Here is a 20,881-nt window from a genome sequence, read left to right on the forward strand (position 1 = left end):
ACAAGCAACACCTCTCCGTTCCTTAATCACAAAAATTCTTCTTGATTGCTGGCCAAGACCTCCCCTCTGCTGCATCCTTGGAACCTTGCAGTTGGTGCTTGCCACAAAGACGTGTTCTTGGTTGCTAGCTGGCCAAGACCTCCTCTTCAGCCCACTTGCTCTCTGCCTTACACCTCAGCAACCAAGCAGACACATCCTGACCTGACCTCTCTCCATTGCACACTGGTAACTTTGCAATTGGTGTTGGCCAGAAAAGCCGCCTTCTTGTTTGCTGGCCAAGACCTCTAGCTCCCTCTTGCCCCATGACTGGGGGATTGGCTCTTAGCTCAGGCATGTTCCCTCCATAGCTCCCTCCTGCCCCATGGTTGGGACTCTTAGCACCCAGGTTGGTGCTCTGGCATACTTCCTCCCTAAACACTCCTTCATGGTTACTGGACATGACTCAGAAAATGCACTTCTGCACTGCAGAAAATTGCTACATAAAATCCTCATAAACTACTGTAGCATGTGTGCCTTCAAAAATAATTATTACTATAGTAGTCTATGAGGATTTATTAGTTTTTCCATTAAAAAAAGTTCTTTCCTCAAGTCGTGGTAAATCTGTATCAGGCCTGTGGGCTCTTCACCCCACTTGCCCACCTCTGCACCTACCTTTCCATTGCAACCTTGTAGCTTTGGAGTCATTGCTGCTGGCCACAAAGAAAGCTGTGCTCACTGCAGTGGCAGAGGGCTTAGGTCACATCTGGGACCTTCCACTAAGTAAGGAGATGAGGCTTCAGTTTCTCCTCTGAATCATGGAGGAGATCTTCTTGGATGCTGGCCTTCTTGGTTGCTGGCCAACACTTCCACAGTCTGAGTAGTGTTGCCTGCTTCCTGCCCTTCTCCTTGGGAGGTGGAAGAAGCTTAGACTTGTTCACATGCTCTGGAGCAAGCATCACTACTTACCCTGTGCCTTACACCTCTCCGTTCCTTACTCCTGTTCCTTGCAAACCTTTGTTATGGTTTCTGGCCAAGAAGCAGGTTACTCCGCGTTCTGGGTAGTAGGCTCTTCACCCAACTTGCCCTGTGCCTTACACCTCAGCAACCTTCCTTGGCCCTTGTGCCTCTGGAGTTGGTGTTGGCCACAAAGCCTTCTTCTAAGTTGGTACTGGCCCCAAAGCCTTCTGCTTCTAGGTTGCTGGCCAAGACCTCTTGGCCCCACTTGCCCTGTGCCTTATGACACCTCTCTGTTGCAACTTTGTATCTTTGGAATTGTTGCTGGGGAAAAGTTTCTTGCTATGTGGGGAAACCCTACCTGCTTCCACCCTTCTCCTTGGGAGCCAGTGGCAGAAGCTATCCCTGCAGTGGCAGAGGTCTTGGGTCACAGGTGGTGCCTTCTTCCCCACAAAAAGCTTGAGTTTCTTCTTTGAATTGCAGAAGCCTTCTTGGTTTCTTTGCCTTTCTCTCGTACCTTTCACCCACCTCCTGGTTAGCTTTGACCACTGTAGTGGCAGAAGCGGAGGCTTCTTCACTGGCTGTGGCCTGAGCATGAGCTCAATTTGCACAAGTTCTGTAGGCCCATTTCATATAGTCTTTTCACCCTGCACCTGGTTACTGGCCATGTACCTACCACCAAATTCAGATTGGGGGACACACGAGAGAATACACTATAGCTGGTGTGGAAGCCCAAAGATTTAACAGGGGGTAGAAAGTCTGTAGCGTTTTAGCTTTATTTTGATTTCTCAATGGAATTGATTGCTGGTCTGCATCCTTAAGAAGTCCACCCTCCAACTCTGCAACTCTTTTCCAGTCTTTCCACTGACACCATGACTAATCGTTTCTCCTCCCCCTGCCCCCCCCACCCCCCCAGCACAGCATGCCCTGCCACTGAGGTGGGCACGGTCTCTGAAAAAAAACCCAACCATCCCAAAGAAAACATGATTCCAAAGATACAATGCAATGGGGAGTTGGACTGATCTGGATCTGAGGGGGCCCCAACTGTGTATGGGGGCCTCCACTTGAGGAGGCCCCTTTTGTGACCATGGCTGCCTCCCCCACCCAATCCTGCTGGGTGGGACATGGTCAGTAACTGGGAAGGGTGTGCAGGATTCCTCCCACCCTCCCTCTACCTCTCCTTCACCCACCCACCTGGGGGCCCCCTCCACCCCTCCCTAAGCTTTGTGGCCATCAAAGATTCCAAAGATACAATGTAATGGAGAGTAGTACTGCACCTCTCTCCCCCACCCTTCCTGAGGGGCCCCTTTGCAACCATTCCTGGGGGCCCCCACCTGAGGGGGCCTCTCCCTAACTAAGCTTTGTGGGTGGGTGAGTGGGTTGGTTTCTTTCTTGCAAGAAAATTCTGGCTGGCTGCATGCAGACTAGCACTGGCCAAGAATTTGACCTCCCTCCATCCAATAGCAGTCTACCCTGTGACCAGGGAGCCAGTGAACAGGGACTGCCAACACGAGCATTTTCCAGGCAGTTGCTGGAGGCAAGAGGAGGAAGGAGAAGAGAAGCCAGGCCAGGCACTAGATCCTGCCCAGGAAAAAAGGTAAATGATCCAGCTGCCTGTAGTTCAGGGTTAGCTGAATGACTGTGTGTTTGTGTTGTGGGTGGGTGTGTGCTCTGAGAAGCTAGGAGGGAGTGTTGATTGCTGATTGCTTGATTGCTGTGGGATAGTTGCCTGGGCCTGAGTCAGCCTGGCCCAGGAAGGTATAGAAGGAGACTATCTAGGCAACCAGGGAGCCTGTAACCAGGGAGCCATTGAATAGGGACTGCCAACAGGAGCAGTTGGCAGGCAGTTCACAGGCTAGTTTGTGTTAAGGAGTACATGCCCTCTCTGTAAGAGCGCACCGGCATTAGCACAAGGCAGCAGTGCAGAAGGAGCCAGGTCAGAAACTTCAGCAGGGGAGAAAGGAGGGCACTTCACTCTACAATAATGGTGAGTACAGTGGACTGCCAGGGCCCTGGCCGAGGTGGCACTGCCTGCCTGGAGCTTCTCTGCGGCCTCCACCCAGATGGAGCCCACGGGGGGTGAGGGGCTGGAGCCACTCTCCTCCCCTTTCTGTGGGGACTGCCTGGAAGGGCCTCAGCATCCTGGAGGGGAGGGGGCAGTGGGAGTTCCCTCACCTGTCCAACATGTGCCCACCTTCAGGCCTTGGAGGAGCAGGTGAGGGAACTCCAGGCTGAGGTCAGCAGGCTGCGGGGGATTAGGGAAGCTGAGGACAAAATTGACAGGTACTTTCATTCTCTGCAGAGTCAGGAACCTAGAGGCAAAGCCACCTAGGAGGGACCCACCGCAGATGGTCACCTCCAGAGCCAGGGCTACTCATGCTACCTCAGTGTCAGCTCCCCAGGTACAGAAGACATGCTCACGTGGGATGGGCTTCATCTCTCTTCAAAAGGTAAGCATGTTTTTTTCTTCTAGGATGGCTGATCTCATACAGTGAGCTTTAAACTATGTTCACTGGGGGACAGGGATGCAGAGGAACATGAGGACACTTCGTCATCAAGCCAGGTGATGTGCACAGGTAGTACCCAGGTAAGTGACAGGGGCCAGGGCAAACTTAGGAACAAGGGGGCAGCACAGGCACCTACAGGAGGCTTCAAATGCTTCTACACAAATACTCAAAGCATGAGGAATAAGCAGGAGGAACTCATCCTCCTGCTAGCTAGCAAAACCCAGACCTAGTGGGGCTCACATAAAACTGGTGGGATTCTACCCATGACTGGGCAGTGGACATTGAGGGATACAGGCTGTACAGGTGAGACAGCATAGAAAAGGGGGGGGGGGTGTAGCACTATAGCTCAAAGAGCAATACACGTCCTCAATTGTCAGGATGGGGTCACAGGAAGGGTAAATGAGGCACTCTGGGTAAGAATGCAAGGGAGGCATGGGGAAAGGGACTTGATAGTGGGTGTCTATCACAGACTTCCCCACCAGAAGAATGAGTTGGCCATGGAATTCTCAGGTCAGCTTACGGAGGCATTAAAATCAAGGGATGTGGTTGCCATGAGTGACCTAAACTACCCAGACTGGGAGGAGCAGTCAGCCAGGTCTGACCACTCACAGTTCCTAGCCAGGATACAGGACCTTCACCTAACACAGGAGGTATATAGTCTCACCAGGGAAAATGCCTTGCTGGACTTGGTCCTTGCCACAAGTGACGACCTGGTGAGGGGTCTGTAGGTACTGAACCACCTGGGTGACAGTGATCATCGCCTGCTGGAATTTACTATCCAGAGCAGGGTGGTGGAAGCAAGGCAGAGTTCCTTGACTTCAGGAGGGCTGACTTCTGTAAGCTAAGAAGGTTAGTAGGAGAGGCATTGGGGTCTCAGAGTTTCAATGAGATGGGAGTTCAACACGGGTGGTTGTTCCTCAATGAGACAATCCTCTGAGCTCAAAAGGAGTCAGTCCCAGCGCGCACCAAGGTGGGCAGAAGTGCTAAGAGGTCTCTATGGCTCAGCAAAGGCATCCAGGGATGCCTGAAGGCAAAAAAGGAGGTGTACAAACAGTGGAAACAAGGGGCTATGACCAAGCAGGATTACACCTCCATTGCTTTGGACTGCAGGAAGGCTGTTAGGAAGGCCAAGGCACAGATGGAGCTAGGGCTAGCAGCCAGAATTCAGGATAATAAAAAGTCCTTTTTCAAATACATAGGAAGTAAGAAGAAGGCACTGGGTAACGTGGGGCCCCTACAGGATAGGCTTGGCAATCTGGCAATTGCGGCAAATGAAAAAGCTGACCTCTTTAATGAATTCTTGGCCTCCATATTCCTGAACAAGGACCAGGACATCTCCCCCATTAGAACTACAGATGGTCCCAGGGGAGGCACCACCATGCCTAGGGTCAGGGATGACCTAGTTAGGGAACTTTTGGAGGGAATGGACATATTTAAATCAGTAGGTGCAGATGCTCTTTACCCGAGGGTGCTAAGAAAACTGGTGGGGGTCATAGCGAGGCCCCTAGCACAGCTCTATGAGTGCTCGTGGGACACTGGCCAGGTACCAAAGGATTGAAAATGGGCCAATGTGGTACCATTTACAAAAAGGGGAGAAAAGAGAACTCCAGCAATTATAGGTCAGTCAGTCTTACCTCAGTCCTTGGGAAGACCTTTGAGAAAATTATCAAGGAGCACATCTCCAAAGGCCCAGCATGGGAGGTAATGCTCAGGGGCAACCAACATGGGTTCATTGAGGGCAGGTCTTGCCTGACTAACCTGGTTTCTTTTAATGATCAAGTCACAAAGTCCCTGGATGAGGGTGTCAGGATGGATGTCATCTTCCTGGACTTTCAGAAGGCCTTTGACATGATTTCCCACCACATTCTCTTAAAAACAAAAAAAACAAAACAAACAAACAAAAAAAAAAACTTGGTGACTGTGGCATTGATGACTACAGTCAGATGGGTGGCAGATTGGCTAGATGGTCACACCCAGAGAGTGGTGGTGGACGGGTCATTTTCAACCAGGAGGGATGTGGGCAGTAGAGCTCCCCAGGGCTCAGTTCTCGGGCCTGTACTGTTCAACATCTTTATCAGCAATCTGGATATGGGTGTGGAATGCACACTGTCCAAATTTGCTGATGACACCAAGTTGTGGGGTGGGGTGGGCACATTGGAGGAGAGGGACAGAATCCAGGTAGATCTAGACAGGTTACAGAGGTGGGCGGGTGAAACTAGGATGGAATTCAACACAGACAAGTGCATCTAGGGAGAAGGAACCAGCAACACACCTATAGGATGAGAAACACCCTTCTTGTCAACACAGTGGCAGAGAGGGATCTTGGAGTCATTGTTGACTCCAGGATGAACATGAGCTGCCAATGCAAGGAAGCGGTCAGTAAGGCTAACCGCACCTTGTCATGCATCTACAGATGCATCACAAGCATCTCCAGGGAGGTGCTCCTTCCCTTCTTTGTGGCATTGGTCAGGCCACAGTTGGAGTACTGCATTCAGTGGTGGGCTGAACAATTCAAGAGAGATGTGGCTAGCATTGAGAGGGTCCAGAGGAGGACCGCTCAGGGTCAAGGAGCAGCAAGGCAGGCCCTATGACGAGAGGCTAAAGGGCCTAAAACTATTCAGCTTCCACAAGAGAAGGCTGAGAGGGGATCTGGTGGCCATTTACAAACTCACCAGGGGGGACCAGCGGAGGAAGCTCTGTTCCCTTGGGCACCACCCGGGGTTACTAGGAAAAACAGCCACAAATTGTTAGAGAGAAGGTTCAGGCTGGACTTCAGGAGACATTACTTTATAGTTAGGGATGCCAGGCTCTGGAATGGGCTCTAAAGTGAGGTGGTACTCTCTCCTACCTTGGGGGGTCTTCAAGAGGAGGCTGGACAGTTATTTGTCTGGTGTGATATGATCCCAGCACCTGTTCCTGCCTGGGGCAGGGGGTCAGACCTGATGATCTGTTTAGGTCCCTTCTGACCCTAAGTACTATGATACCCCGCAATTTTTCAGTAATGCTTGACTATAAAATTCTCAGAGCCATCAGTAATTAGGAAGGGCCAGTAACCAGGCTAGCTGCTTGCCTGCCTGGCTCCCTTCATCCCTCCCTCTCACCCTCCTGCCACACAACCCTCCATCCATTCATATATATTACAGAAAGGGCATAGGAGCATAATTGTGAATTGGTGTTTTATCCTATGCATGACTATAGTGTAAAACTGTTTTAGCTTTATTGTGGTCTCTCAATGGAATTGATTGAAATTTAATGTATTGTGAAAAAACATAAAGATGAGGAAGAAACAATTATGATTTGTACTTGCTCCTGTTTGCTTTCATGGACCACAGGAGCTGGGGGTTTGCAGGTGGCAAGGGAAGGGGAGTGAATGTGGTTGCTTCCCAGGCTGGACACAAACAAGGCCCATATTTCCAATTGGTTGGCCTCCTCTCCAGGCACCTCTCAGTAATATGTCTGGGGATAACCATCTGATGCAAAATCTCTGGATAATCAGTGGGTTGCTATGCATCCAGAGACAGAACCTCTGGATGTGCAAATACCAAAAATTCACTGTAGATGTCCAAAAAGGCCAGGTGAGTAGGAAAAAAAAAAGAACATGCCAAGTCCTAGAACTAAGCAGGCCAGCTATTGCAATGCTTACACAATGCTGTCTGCAGCACAAGCCGTCATTGCATGGACAAAGCTCCCATGAAGAACTGCCCAGACATGACCAGATACCCCCTCTCCAACCTCCAGCCTCTGCTCAGCTCCCTCTTGTTCTCTCGAGGTGCAAACCGGACTTTAGTGAATTTATCCAATAAATCCAACCATCCCAAAGAATTATAATAGATGTGTAATTTTTTTTCTTTGTGATGGTTGGATTTATTGGACACATCTACATCTACTAAAAAAATACACATCTATTATATAGTAGAACAAAAAACTTTACTGAAATTAAAACAAATAGCAAAAATAACCATGTACAAATTGACAATATATATAAAAATAAAATAAATACAAAATGTAACAAAAAAAAAAATGGGAACAAAAAAAGTTTCTTTGGAGACCATCAGCCACTTTACTTCACTTGTCACTGGCCTGTGGGCTCATCCCTGGCAAGTTCCACCTACAAAAGTTTTCTGAAATGTGGGAGGAAAAGAGAAGAAGAGGAAGAGAAGGCGGGCTTGGCACACAGTTGAAAAAACAGACCTTTGCCAACCCCTGCCCCGCCCCCCCCCCCCCCACACACACACACACACACACATTCACACACACACACAGAGGGTTGGACATATTACCTAAATATCACCCAGGATGCTGCATACCCCAGCTGCTGAGTCTGGCAGGCAGGGTTTTGGACTCACAACTCTGGAATGGAATGTGATGCAAGTTCAGGTTGCAATACTGAAGGACATCATGTAACCACTCCCTCCCTCCAAAGTTTCAAAATAGTTGCAGAAAAATCACCACTCTACTGGTATTGTCAGTGCCACTGGGAGCCATGGGTATTGCACTGGCAGTCAACAGGGTACAAAGGGGTCACAGCAGGTGGAGGCTACTGGGGGAGGCGAGGCTGGAGAACAGTAGGGTACACGGATGGTGGGGTTAAGACATAAACAATAGGTGGGGGGAACAATTAAAAGGGGGTAGAAAATTATATTTCTTCCCCCCATTTTTTTTTAAAGTAATAAAATTGTAAAGTAATAAAAAGGACAAACAAACAAATAAGCAGACACATACCAACATGACCTGACTGCAGAGGAGGAAGGGGTGAGGCACGAGGACTGAAAGAGGGTAAAAAAAAAAAAAGGACATACAGTGCCACCTACTGACTAAAGGCTGGAACACAACTGCCCCTCATGGTGAAGGGGATTAATTACAAGTCTTTGGAGTCTCTAGCTGTTTGCATGAACAAAATCCACACTTGGAGCTGTGTAACACAAAAGTGACACAAATTAACACATCTCTGAGTGTTAGTTTAGGGTGCTAAATGGACTTTAAAGCAGCGGGAGAACCAGGATCATGCAAACACAAATGCAGTTGCATCGATATAAATGGGAAATTTTGTTTCATCTACACACACCCCAGTAGGCTGATTTAGTGCCCAGTAAAGCATCGTCATCTACAAGTACTTACTATGCAGTAAATTAGTCTACTGAATGATTAGTTTACTACCTGCAAAGGCAGGCTAATGGAACCCTGTGGTGGTACCCAGGCCAAGCCCCACCACCTGCCTGTCTCCCAAGCTCCATGCCCCTGGACTACAGGCACATGCCCAGACCTGGCATCACCCAGACTCATAGCTACAGCCCCTGAGTGCCAAAGAAGCCATGCTGGTGTCCTCCCTGATACCACACACTGTCTCAGGGGCCCAACTGGTCCCAGGACAAGATCATGGACCTTGTGGTACTGTGGGGAGTTGCTGAGGTTCAGAGCCAAGTTGCTGAGGCAGGTGCTCCAACACCCACATTTATGAGGCACTGGTGGGCTGTATGAAGGAGTGCAGGCACGAGCAGTTTGTGTGGCAGTACCATACAAAGGTCAAGGCCCTGTGGGTCTGTGTCACTGGCCACAACTGCCACTTGGTGGTTCCCATAGGACCATGCCCTTTATAGGGCAGCTCAACCACACCCTCACTCCTTGGGACCCTCAACAGAGCTGCACCATGTTCTCCAGAATGGGTGGCCAACCAGAGCCTCCACTATAGCCTGGCAGCTACAACCATGAGGAAAAGGACCCCTTGGGGCACCAGGAGCACATCCCAGTGCATCCTCCACTTCCAGCCTCATCCAGCAGCTCTGGAAGCCCAGGTCAGTGGCTTCCACACCAGCTCCAAGTGTGCAGCCCCATCCAGGAGGACAGAGTAGGGACGGTGCTATACACCCTGACAAGGTCCAGCTTCTCCCCAGAGGGGGCCGTAGCCAGGAAGCTAGGCACTGTGCCCTTGCACCCCATCATATTGGTGGGAGCCATACTTTGTTGTCACCATTGGGGAAAGACTCAGACCACTGGGGATGCCTGCAATGCCTATCCAGTGAGCTCCACACTGGGAGGAGGGCCCTCCTCTCCCAACCCTCCTATCCCCTCTGCCCCTTCCCCCCCTCCACCCTGCTTGGCCCAGCTCCCCCCCAGTCCCTGGAATTCCCCCTGGCAACATACAGGAAGGCAATAGGCATTGCAAAATTTTATTGAAAAGCCAGTGCCCTCTCAGGTAGGCAGTCATGGGTCTCTTATATGTGGGGAAACTCAATGCCTGCAGTGATATCATTCTCAGCCATGGCAGGCATAGAATCATAGCATAGGCACAGGCATAGCATAGGCACTCCAAGCAGTGGCACATGTTATGGGGAGGGCAGGCTTGCCTGAGGCATCATTGAAGCTCAGGGTCCCATGCCAGGTACCCAGATGCACCTGGGGCAACATGACACTCAGCAGCAGCAGGATATAGTGGGTCAGGCACCCCATGGTGCACATAAACAGCTAACCATGGTGCAGCCAGGGTGCTCTCAGCAGGGGCAGACTCAGGCTGCAGGCCATACGTGGGGGGGGGGAGTGGCCTATTTGGGAGGGTGCAGGAGCATCACCAGCTACATGTCCCAGTCACGTGGGAGCCTCCTGTCCCACAAGCCTGTCCAGCACAGGCCTAGTGGCATGGGAGGAAACTGCCTGACCTGGAAGAAGAGAAGCAGGGAGGAGGGGAGATTCTGGAGTAGACTACCTGCCCCTGTGGAAACAGCAGGGATGGAAGGCTTGGCCACCTGTGACTTACCCTGGTCCCTGGGCACCTGTGCATGCATGACCCCCAATCTGAGGCCAGGCAGCACACCCCTGGTATAATGCACGCATGTTATCTCAGAAAATTATAAACTGTTACTAACAGCTTCTTTCTCCTGGTTCTGCAGGTCCATCAGCTGCGTGCAGAGGAGGCACCAGCTGCTGCTGGGGGTGTGCTTTCAGGGTCAGTGCAACTTTTGGCTGGGATCCTCCATATGCACTTGTTCTGGCAGTGGTGGACCCAAAAATGGACCCTGCTGCTGGACCGCCTGGTCACCATGGTGGAGAAGTGGCTGGCAGACTTGTGGGCCTTGCATGCTGAGGACATTGAATGCTAGTGGGAGAGTGTCGCACACAAGCTGGAGAGGGACTGGGAGGCTCTCGTCCCTCTAGAGGCATTACCCTCCTTGAGATGATGTTGAAGGACCCTGAGTGGCAGGCTGCCATGGTAGACAGGGCAGTGGAGGCCATGGTGGAGGACCACCAGGTGCTGGACCCAATCCTGGCCCTGTCAGTCTCCTTTGTGCCACCTGCTACCCAGCCTCTGGCTTTGGCCCCACCTGCCCCCTGGCAGCCACCCAACCCCCAACAGCAAGCCCCGCAGTGGGCTAGGGCTGAGGTACAGTGGCATCTCGAGTGGCCAGGTCCCCCTGCCTCTTCCCTGGGTCTCCTGCTAAGCAGGCCCCCTGCTGCCACCCCCCTTCCCCTGAACTGCTCACCCAAGATCCATGCAGTCCCTGAGAGAAGCTGCCTGCATCAGGGCTAGCATCACACAGAGTCCCTTCTGGCTGCATGCAGCAGGAGAGGAAAATAGCCACACAGGCAGAGCAGTGGCTGCTTTTGCTTCCAGGTGAGCCCATCACACACTGGTCTCACCATGGGGTTTGCACCTGCAGTGGTGCAGCCAGAGACCAGGGTGCCGGGTGCCTGTCCCAGGGGTCTTCCCCATAGGTGACTCCACACCATTGTCCCCCAACCTGGGAGGGCACACAGAGTACAATGTACATAGTTTGCATGGAGAAAGGGATACTGGGGTGCACAGTGGGCCTGGTGTTCATGGCCAGCTGATCAGGTGGCATACAGTGCAGGAGCAGGTGGTCCACCAGAGCCTTTCACAGCCAGTGCCCTGATCCCTGCTGTTCATTGCAAAGCTCACCTTGGGCCTTTGTGGGGTGGTGGGGAGCAGCAGGGCATTGGTGTCACTGCCTCCACAACTGGCATTCCCACTGCCTGGTGTCCTCTGTCCACTGTGCCTCTCCACCCATGCATCACAGAAGAGCTCTCCCCAGGCCTCACAGATGTTATTCAACACATAGGCTGTAGAGATGACAACCTCAAGGTGGGTGGTGAGGGTGCACCAGCATCACTTCAGGCAGCTGAAGGTGCATTCCACCAGTGCATGGGTCTGGCCCAGGCACCTGTTGAAAATGTACCTGGCAGGGATGCAGCTGACTAGTATAGGGCCACATGGGCCAGGGGAGGAGCAGGTAGGTGGGGGTCCCTAATGAGGACAGGTGGAACAGCCACCACACCCAGCTGGGAGGTCTGGCACTCCTGGCACTGCATTCAGTGCATGAATGCCACGTGGTCCCAGAGGCTGGGCGGGGGGGAGGGGGGGCATGGTGACCACCCACAGGTGGCAGTGAGGGTGGGCAGTGGTGAGTGGGGAGCTCCAGCAGGAAACCATGGGGGTTTTTGGCAGTAGGGGTGGGCTGAGCAGGGAGCTCCCACAAATGGGCGTGATGCTGATGGAGGTGTGGGGGGGTTGGGCAGTGAGTGCTGACCAATGGTCAGTGACCACCCACAGGGGGTGCATTGCTGATCTTGGAGTGCATGTGCACCCATATGCACCCCCTATGCATCACCAAAGTCCATTGGAATCTTTTTTGAGGTCTGGGGGTGCAGCCCAGTGGCTGGTTTTCATCAGAACAGGGGCAAGGGGCCTCAGACATTTGTGACCCTGGCCACACAGCTGCATAGAACAGGGGAGCAGATGGAGTCATGGCTGACCTGGGCTAGGTAGTGGTCACTGCAGTAGGGAAACATGACAGTAAGCAGAAGCCTGGGGTGCGGGTCATCAGTGCCAGGGCCTTGGGCTATCATATGGTGGGCACAGACTCTCCAGGCAGTCATAGCATACTGCAGGTTGCTCCAGGTCAGAAAAACAGGTGGCAACTGTGTGGGCCTGCCTTTTAAAGAGTGCCCTTGGGACCTGAGTAGAGCTATGTTCAGAGTCTCTAGTTGCCCCTAGCTGCTGCAGGTGGAGGCAAGACTGGGCTGGAGGATGTCTGTCCCACAAGGAGCAAATCTGCTCCCAAATGTCTGCATGTATAGACACCTGCCTAGGGCTGTGTTACTGTGCAGTAAATTGCTGCACAGTAAACCCAGATAGCATTAATTACACATGCCATCATAACCAGTGGCAAGTTATTTAAGGACCTAATAATCAGTTATCAATACGGCATATGTTTTTAATCATCATTAGATTTTCACACCCCAACTTTTCTGTCTTTGGTGCTAGAAAGGGAACAGTTGTTAGATTAAGTGATTAGTCCCAGAAAGGGAATAGTTGTTAGATTAAATGGCTAGTCCCAAATCATGCTGGAAGACCAAACAAGCTAATATTTCAGAGCTCAGTTTCCTTTCAATTACAGCTTCCCTTTTGCTCCTTTGTATCCTGATTCAAGGCTACTTGAAGGCAACAGAGTAAAGATTAAGGGCTGAGTTGGGGGCAGGTGGGGAAGGGAAGAAATTTAAAGTTAAAAGCCAAATATGAAAGATGAATGAGGGATCACAGTTGTAGATATTATCAAGGACAAAATTATAGTCTATCACTCTGCATGGAATTGGTGGAAGAGGGTGCTGGCAAGGAGATACTGATGTAATGCAGGTAGAGATCAAACTTGAACTATCATAATCCTTCAAAAGGGCAAGAAGTTAGAAGATAAAGCCCTTGTCATTCATGCCAATGGCAAGAGAAGGCTTTGTGCAATTTGTCTGGCATTATTTTATATTTATGAACCAAGGTAATGAAAGTAATGGCTCTTTGGGTGCTAACAAATAACAGAGAAGCATACACATAGAACCTAAATTAAAGTAAATGCATCCTCGGAGGCTCATAATTGACTTCAACTGATCACAAAAGCTGTCATGCCTTTCTAGGAACAAAAGCTGCAGCTTTCTTTCAAACAGAGATATGCTACTCTAGAGGAGAAACAAAACAGAACCTATTAGATATTAAGGATGCTGTAGTTCCTTATTCAGGGCCTAATCAAAAGCCTGCTGGAAATTCTCTATCAGCTTCAAAGTACATGGACACTTGTACACATCACCAGTTTTAATCTTCATTAAAATAAATGGGTTTAAGAGAATTAAACTTGTTTATTTTGGAGAATCGCATCTGTGTTTGCACATGCTAGGTTTTCAGATGAATTACGCCAAGTCCCTGGCTGGCAACACAGGAGGGCAGGATGTTCCAGTGCTGCCCCACTACCTCAACCTGGGCCCCACCACTCCACCCCATGCCTGTGCCCTGCCATGCAGCTGTGGACGCAAGGAGCTGGCAACGACCAAAAAAACACAAACAAAAAAATACCAGGAAAAAAAGCCACACAAGAAAATAAATAAATAAATAAATAAATAAATAAATAAATAAAGCAGAAGTCATTTGAAGGAGTAAACTACAAGAAAGTTGCAGCACCATCTGGTGGACAAAGAGGCTCATTAAACACCTTTGAATGCCTCTGTGTTTACATGCAACAAATCCATGGATGCAATGCTTTAATTCCTAGTGAGCCAAACTAAATTGTGTCTCAGGAATTTTAGTTTAATGCACAAGAAGGATGTTTAAAGTGTTGGGAAGTCCCACTCATGCAAACAGACACACAGTTGCAGTGAATAAAAGGGCAAAAGTCGTGGTGTGTACATGAGCCCCATAAAATCAGATTAGATCTTCTTGAATCTCATATCAAGTGATTGATGTGCAGTTGATTGGAAACCTAAGATGACCTGTATCATCAGTAGCAACAGAAAATTTCAATTGATGGATGTGACGGGGTACCAAGTCTGCCCCATCACAGAACTTTGGGGAGCGAAGGAAAGCAGAAAATTTACCTTAGCAACCAGTCCCAGGAGAAAACGGGGTGGGGCTACCTGGATGGAGAGAGAGAGAGAAGCACCTACAAAGAGAGAGGGGAGAGAGTGCTGGTTGTGAGAGAGAGACAGCAAGTGGCTGAAAGGATTTAAAGGGGAAGTAACCCAAATGTAGCTGGAAAAAGAGAAGAAAGCAACCCAGAAGAAACAGGGAGAAGCTACAAGAAAGAGAAGAGGGGAATGTAAGAAGGATCCTGGAGAGAGACTTACCTGGGAAGATGAAGTGAGTTAACAAAAGGAGGACTTTGAGTCAGTGAGTCTGATACCTGAAGACATTGAGTAACATCCCAGAGACTTAAAATTAAGAGAAAGGAATGAGAGTGGATGAAAACTAACAAAGAGAAGAGAATCCCAGAATTTTGATATCAGTAGTAAATACAAGGTGACCTAGGATTCCTACTTGCTTGGGACCCATGTGGAGGAGAATGGGGCAAGCGACCAAGAAATTGAGAGTTCTCAAAAACAGAGGGAACTAATAAGATGTTAATAATAAGATGTTATTTATCTAAGAGAGACGCAATAGTTGTGCAGAAGAATTATTTTTTGCTGAACCACAGATACAGAAATAAACACAGTCCTGAGAGATGAAGAAGATATAGTATCTCATTCCATCAAAGTTGTGGCGGGCAAGAAATAAAGGAAATTAACCAGTTCATATTAAAACAAGAGATGGCGATTTATTTTGTGGGCGTAGCTTAACTCTCACAATGGTGCATTGGCCAGGAAACTGAAACAAGCTGGAAAAAAAATATATCACACAATCTAAGGAGACAGTAATGAAGAGTGCTGCAATACAGGTGGGGATGGCTGCTCCAAAAGATTGGCAGCAAGCCCATCAAGTGGTGGTGCAGATAATGCAAGCTCAACAGGAACAGCTGGAAGAATTAGTACAAGTAAGGAGCCAGAAGGCTGTAGCAAGAATGGCAGTGTTTAGTCGGCGACAAGAGCTCAGTGAGAAGAGAGAGGCTCAACAGGCGGTCATATTAGGAGCATCAGAGAAATTCCAGATCCCTAAAATGATGGGACAGGATGATGTAGAAGCCTACCTGGAGGCTTTTGAGAGAACCATTATTGCAGCAGGATGGGATCCAACCTGGTGGGCCTCTTTGTTAGGACTTCTACTGATAGGGCAAATCTCAAGCAGCTTACAGGGCACTTTCCTGAGCAGAGGTGAATGATTATACCACAGTGAAGAAAGCTATTTTGCATCAATTAGAAATATCTCCCAAACTCTACAGGCAACACTTTCATGTGCACAAGAAACAAGAAGAGAAGTGACCCAGGTTACTGGCTCAGATTTTGAGAGACATGGTAGAACGCTGGATCCAACCTAACGGGAAAACTGCAGGATGTAATTGAGATATTCACTCTAGAACAATTCCTTGAAGACCTTGATGAAGAGACCCAGAGTTGGGTTAGACGACATCAACCCCGAGATATGGAACAAGCCTTGCAACTTGCAGAAGCTCTCAACATCTGAGAAATTGGAACAAAAAAGGGAAAGGATTCTAAAAACAGGAATAATGATAAAGAAAGTGGAAAAAGTATTCCAACCAGGGAAGACATCAACAGAACATGGAATAATATGCTTTAGGTGTGGTGGATCCGGTCACATAGCCTGGCAGTGTTCTAAAAGGCTAGGGTAGCAGTGATTCTGGGAAAGAGAGTTCAAAATAGAGAGAGGGAAAGGTTCAGAACCGGGTCATGAAGAACAAATGAACTGTAGTTTTGGAAGGCTTAACAGAACAAGTCGGGTACCAAAACCTATAGTACAAGTACAGGGCAGTTCAGTGATTATCCCAGCCTTACTGGATTCAGGCTGTGCACAAACAATGATTTGAGAAGGAGTAATTGACCCACAAGAGGGTAAGCTAGATACAAATATCAGCATGGTATGCATTCATGGGGAATCATATACATATCCCTGGAGAAGACTACTGTTATGGATAGATCGGAAGAAATGTCAGTAGGTTTTGCCTGAACTCTCCCATGCCCAATGCTATTAGGAAGGAACTGGCCATACTTTTATGAAGTAGTAGATCAAGTTTGAGGCAGAAGGGTGCATGACAAGATGGAGACAGAGAGAGAAGAGAAATTAGAAGAGGGTTTCCATGGAGAAGAGACTCAGTCTCCAGATCAAATGAACAACCATCCTGACATTGATTTAGAAACGATCACTGGCAAAAACTTCAGGGAGGAACAAGCTGCAGAACCTGCTTTCTGACAGGTATATGCAGAGCATATTGCTAAACGAGAAGGAGTAATGGAGCGGCCTGAGCTACTGACAAGTTATCCTCAATTTAAGGTAAGGGATCATATTCTCTACCACATAGATAAAGGGAAGGTAGCTGGAGTGGAAGTGGAACATTTTGGTACCCCATCAATACCAGAGGGATTTGATAAGAATAGCCAATGCACTAACCCTAGGTGGACATTTGGGTCAAAATAAAACAATTGCGCAGCTCATACTACAAGTGTATTGACCGGGCCTACATAAACAAGTGAAACAATTCTGCCGATCCTGTCCCGAATGTCAATGGTATTCAGACCGGTTACCCCCCAGGCCCCTTTACAACCATTAGAGATCATGACACGGCCTTTTGATAAGATCACCCTGGACATTTATGGCCCACTCCCTAAGAACATTGCCGGCTACCAGTTCGTCCTTGTGTTTGTTGATCATGCAACTCGCTATCCCAATGCAGTGCCCATGAAAGTTACGATAGCCCCAAAGGTAGTGGAAGAGTTGGTCAGGTGGATTACTTGAGTGAGTATACCTCAAGAGATACTATCAGACCAAGGTATGAACTTTATGTCCCTTGTAATCAAGGGAGTGCAATACTTTTAAGATACGACACCTTAGGACATCAGTATATCACCCACAGACTGATGGTCTTGTCGAGAGATTTAATCAAACCTTAAAGGCAATGATCCAGAAAAGTATTTAAGGGGATACTAAAAGGTGGGAGCGGTGTCTTCCCCCTCTTCTGTTTGCAGTACAAGAAGTACCCCAAGCATCCTTAGGATGCTCCCCCCATAAGCCACGAGGCCTGATCGACATCATATGTGAAGGTTGGAAGGAGAATGAGCCTATGTATGAACGGGGCCCTTGACAAGTCACAGAGTTGCAAGAATGGTTAGAGAAAGCAAGACAGATCACCTGAGATAACTTAGAAAGAAGTCAAGAATAAAAAAAAAAAAAAAAAAAAAAAAGATATGACCAGAATACTAGAGAAAGAGAATTTCAAGAGGGCGATTTAGTCCTCGTAATGTTGCCTGATCACACCAGCAAAATGTACGCCAAATGGCAGGGTCCTTTCAGGATAAGTAGATGGGTAGGTCCCACAAATTATAAAGTAGAATGTTCAGGGCCACATAAAATGAAACAAGTTTATTATGTGAACCTGTTAAAGTAATGGGAGGAATGTGAAAATTACTTGATGGACCCTAGAGAGGTAGAAGAAGAACAGGCACCAGAGATTACGGAGGCACAAAGAATGAATTGTGCAGTACCCATGATTGGGACCCAGGTGCCAGAAGGGGGAAAAGAATAACTAGAAAAGTTGGCTAGGGAATTTAAGGATGTATTCACAGAAGTGCCAGGCAAAGCACGAGGAATTTGTCACCGAATTAGGACCAGCCCTGGCCAGATAGTGAGGGAACACTAGAGAAGGTTGCCACAGGCCTTGTATATACCAGTGCAACGTGAAATAGAGCAAATGTTATACTGGGGCATCATCAAAGAATCCCAAAGTTCATGGAGGGTTCCCTTGGTGGTAGTTCCAGAACCTGATGGGGCTATCCGACTCTGTATTGATTTCAGAACGGTAAACTCAATTTCATCTTCTGATGCTTTCCCGATGCTAGAAAAGATAGGGCAAACCAAGTATATATCAACATTACATTTGATGAAAGGATATTGCCAGATCCCCGTGGCCTCAGAAAATAAAGAAAAAACAGGATTCAGACCTCGTGGGGTCTATATCAACTCACACAGATGCCTTTTGGTCTACAAGGGGCAGCAGCCTCTTCCCAAAGGTTAATGGATAAGATACTATTAACACATAAAGAATAGGCCGTGGCATATATTGATGATATACTAATTTTTTTCAAAGACATGGGATCAACATGTACGCCATGTACAGCAGATTATGGAAGAGCTCAGGCACAATGGATTAACAGTCAATGCAAAAAAAATGTGCCCTGGGACAGATTGAAATGAAGTACTTGGGTTTCAAAATTGGAAGGGGGAAAATTACACCCCTTGCTAATAAAGTAGAGGCCATTCAGACATACAAACAACCACAAACCAAAAAACAGTTGAGAGCCTTTCTAGGTTTAGTGAATTATTACCGGAAATTCATACCGTGGTTTTCAGAACTAGCGGCCCCATTGACAGGTCTGTTACAAAGGAAGAAAAAAGGGGGACAGGTAGAATGGATACCTGAGGCTAGAGTGGCCTTCGTTCAGGTGAAGTCAGCCTTCTGTCACAACCTGGTTTTGTATACGCCCGAATTTCAACCAGAGGTTTCGTTTACATACAGATGTTTCGGCCAAGGCCACAGGGGCTTGTAACAGGTCGCCCTCCCCAGCACCATCTTCCTGGTAATCCGCGCCTTACGTGGGGCACCCTTGGAGCCTTCTTTGGGGTTCATATGTCCTGCGCTATACTCTCCTGCCACATTTTGATAGAAATTATTATGATGATCTTGCTAGTGGGAGAATGCCTATTGTATTGTGTATGTTGGGGACTTTCACCTATGCAGGCCTGATCCCTGTTTTTCTCTAGCTAGGCCTCCCTGTCTAAACCCACTAAACAGGGTTTGACTCCAAGGTTCTAGCATTTTCTAGTGTCTTGAGGCTCGTGGCCCATGTTCCTGTTCCAATCTGGAGCCCGGCCCAGAGGCATGGGTGCCAGCCCCACAGCCAAGGGGCCACAAGTTCAAAACCAGGGGAGAGCCCTGAACCTATACCCTTTCAGTCTAAAAGAAAGCCAAAATGAAATTGCACCCCAGGTGCACCAGACCTCCCCAGTTTTTTTAAGATTGCACCTTCAGGCACCAGAGTCTGTGCCCCCAAAAGTGCTGCATCTGTACCCTCCAAAAAGCCATGCCATCACTGGCTCCAGGGTCCCCACTCCATAGTGGGTCCCCAAAATGAGGCCTCCTCCTTCCCCGAATAGCCCCAAACCGCTGGTCTTATTCAATAATAAGAATAAAAAAAAGAAAAAAAATAATAACTGTCACCAACCAATATAATCAAGCAAAGCAGCAGATCAGCTTACATTCACAGGGTTCATGCCTCAGCTCCCTTCTGTCACCGACAGTCCTTGCATTGGTGCGGCTGCTGTCTCCCCACAGTTTCCATAGTTCCTGCCTTTGGACCGCTCACCCAGCTTCTCTGTGGAGCTCTCAGAGGCTCTCCTTCCCCTTCAAATGCTGTCCCCCTTATTGCCATTCTGCCCAGGGCTTTTATAGTCCTGCCCCTTCCGGTCAGCTGACTAGCTGGCCAGGCTCAGCATTTAACCACTTCCTCACCAGTACTCCATTCCCAGAAAGTTCTGGCCTTAAAGAGGCAGACCTGCTTTCTGGTGAAAGGGCTAGGGTTCCCTGTTACACACCCCAACCCCTTCTGTCTGGGGTCTTCCCTTCCCCTCTGAACCCTTTTCCTCTTCATACTGTCTAGATAAAAAAAAAAAATAAAAAATCAGCACTTACATTCTTAGTCCCTGGATGATGCTCCACCTCAAAACAGTATGGTTGGAGACTGAGGGCCCATCTCATCAGCCTAGAGTTATTGGTCTTCATGCTCTGAAGCCATCGCAGCGGGACGTGGTCTGTAATTAATGTAAATTTCTGACCTAACAGATAAAATCAAAGCATTTCTATGGCCCATTTGATCGCCAAACATTCTTTTTCTATTGTCGCATAATTACTTTCCAGGGGGTGTGACTTTCTACTAATGTATGCTATTGGGTGTTCCTCTCCTTCCTCCATCTGGACTAACACTGCCCCAATAGCCCAGCTGGATGCATCTGTCAATACCATAAATGGTCTGTTGAAGTCTGGCGTATATAGTAGTGGCTGTGTACATAGTGCCTCCCTCACCTTTTGAAATGCTGCTTCTGCTTCTGGTGTCCATCTCACTTTGGTTGGAGCTGCTGCCTTTACCATTTTGGTTAAAAGGCACCAGTAAGTCTGCGAAATGAGGGATGAATTTCCTGTAATAATTTGCCATTCCCAAAAAGGCCCTCACTTGTCTCTTTGTTCGTGGAGTTTGATATTTCGTTATTGCCTCTACCTTGTCCAACAGTGGTCATACCTTCCCACTTCCTATGTGGAACCCAAGGTACTGTGTTTCTTCCTTTCCAATTGTGCATTTCTCTGGGTTAGTGGTTAATCCCACCTATCTTAAATCCTGCAATACTGCCCACAGTGCTGTTAAGTGCCCTGGCCAATCTGCGGTATGCACAATAATGTCATTTATATATGCTGCCATGTAACCCCCATGCGGAGCCAGGACTCTGTCCCTTA

The 20,881-nt window shown here is 48.5% G+C and overlaps 2 long non-coding RNA genes across 3 annotated transcripts in view; both read right to left on the reverse strand.

The window, feature by feature from the left end:
- The window catches only part of LOC109281915 (uncharacterized), a 36,963-nt gene extending 16,709 nt beyond the window's left edge, over positions 1-20,254 (reverse strand). The window contains exon 1 of one of the 2 annotated variants that reach the window (XR_002088711.2): positions 20,066-20,254. This is a non-coding gene — a long non-coding RNA (uncharacterized LOC109281915). Of the gene's footprint in view, positions 1-5,198; positions 5,913-20,065 lie in introns of those variants that run through there. The other variant, XR_002088713.2, reaches the window with a different exon arrangement.
- Positions 7,396-19,783, reverse strand: LOC132243379 (uncharacterized). Its single transcript, XR_009454918.1, has 3 exons — positions 19,633-19,783; positions 7,721-7,790; positions 7,396-7,561 (listed from the first exon to the last, which is right to left on the reverse strand). It is a non-coding gene; the product is annotated as an uncharacterized LOC132243379 (long non-coding RNA).
- Positions 20,255-20,881: the final 627 nt, after the last annotated feature.

Source organism: Alligator mississippiensis, chromosome 9, assembly GCF_030867095.1.
Source record: "Alligator mississippiensis isolate rAllMis1 chromosome 9, rAllMis1, whole genome shotgun sequence".
NCBI classification, from domain to species: domain Eukaryota; kingdom Metazoa; phylum Chordata; order Crocodylia; family Alligatoridae; genus Alligator; species Alligator mississippiensis.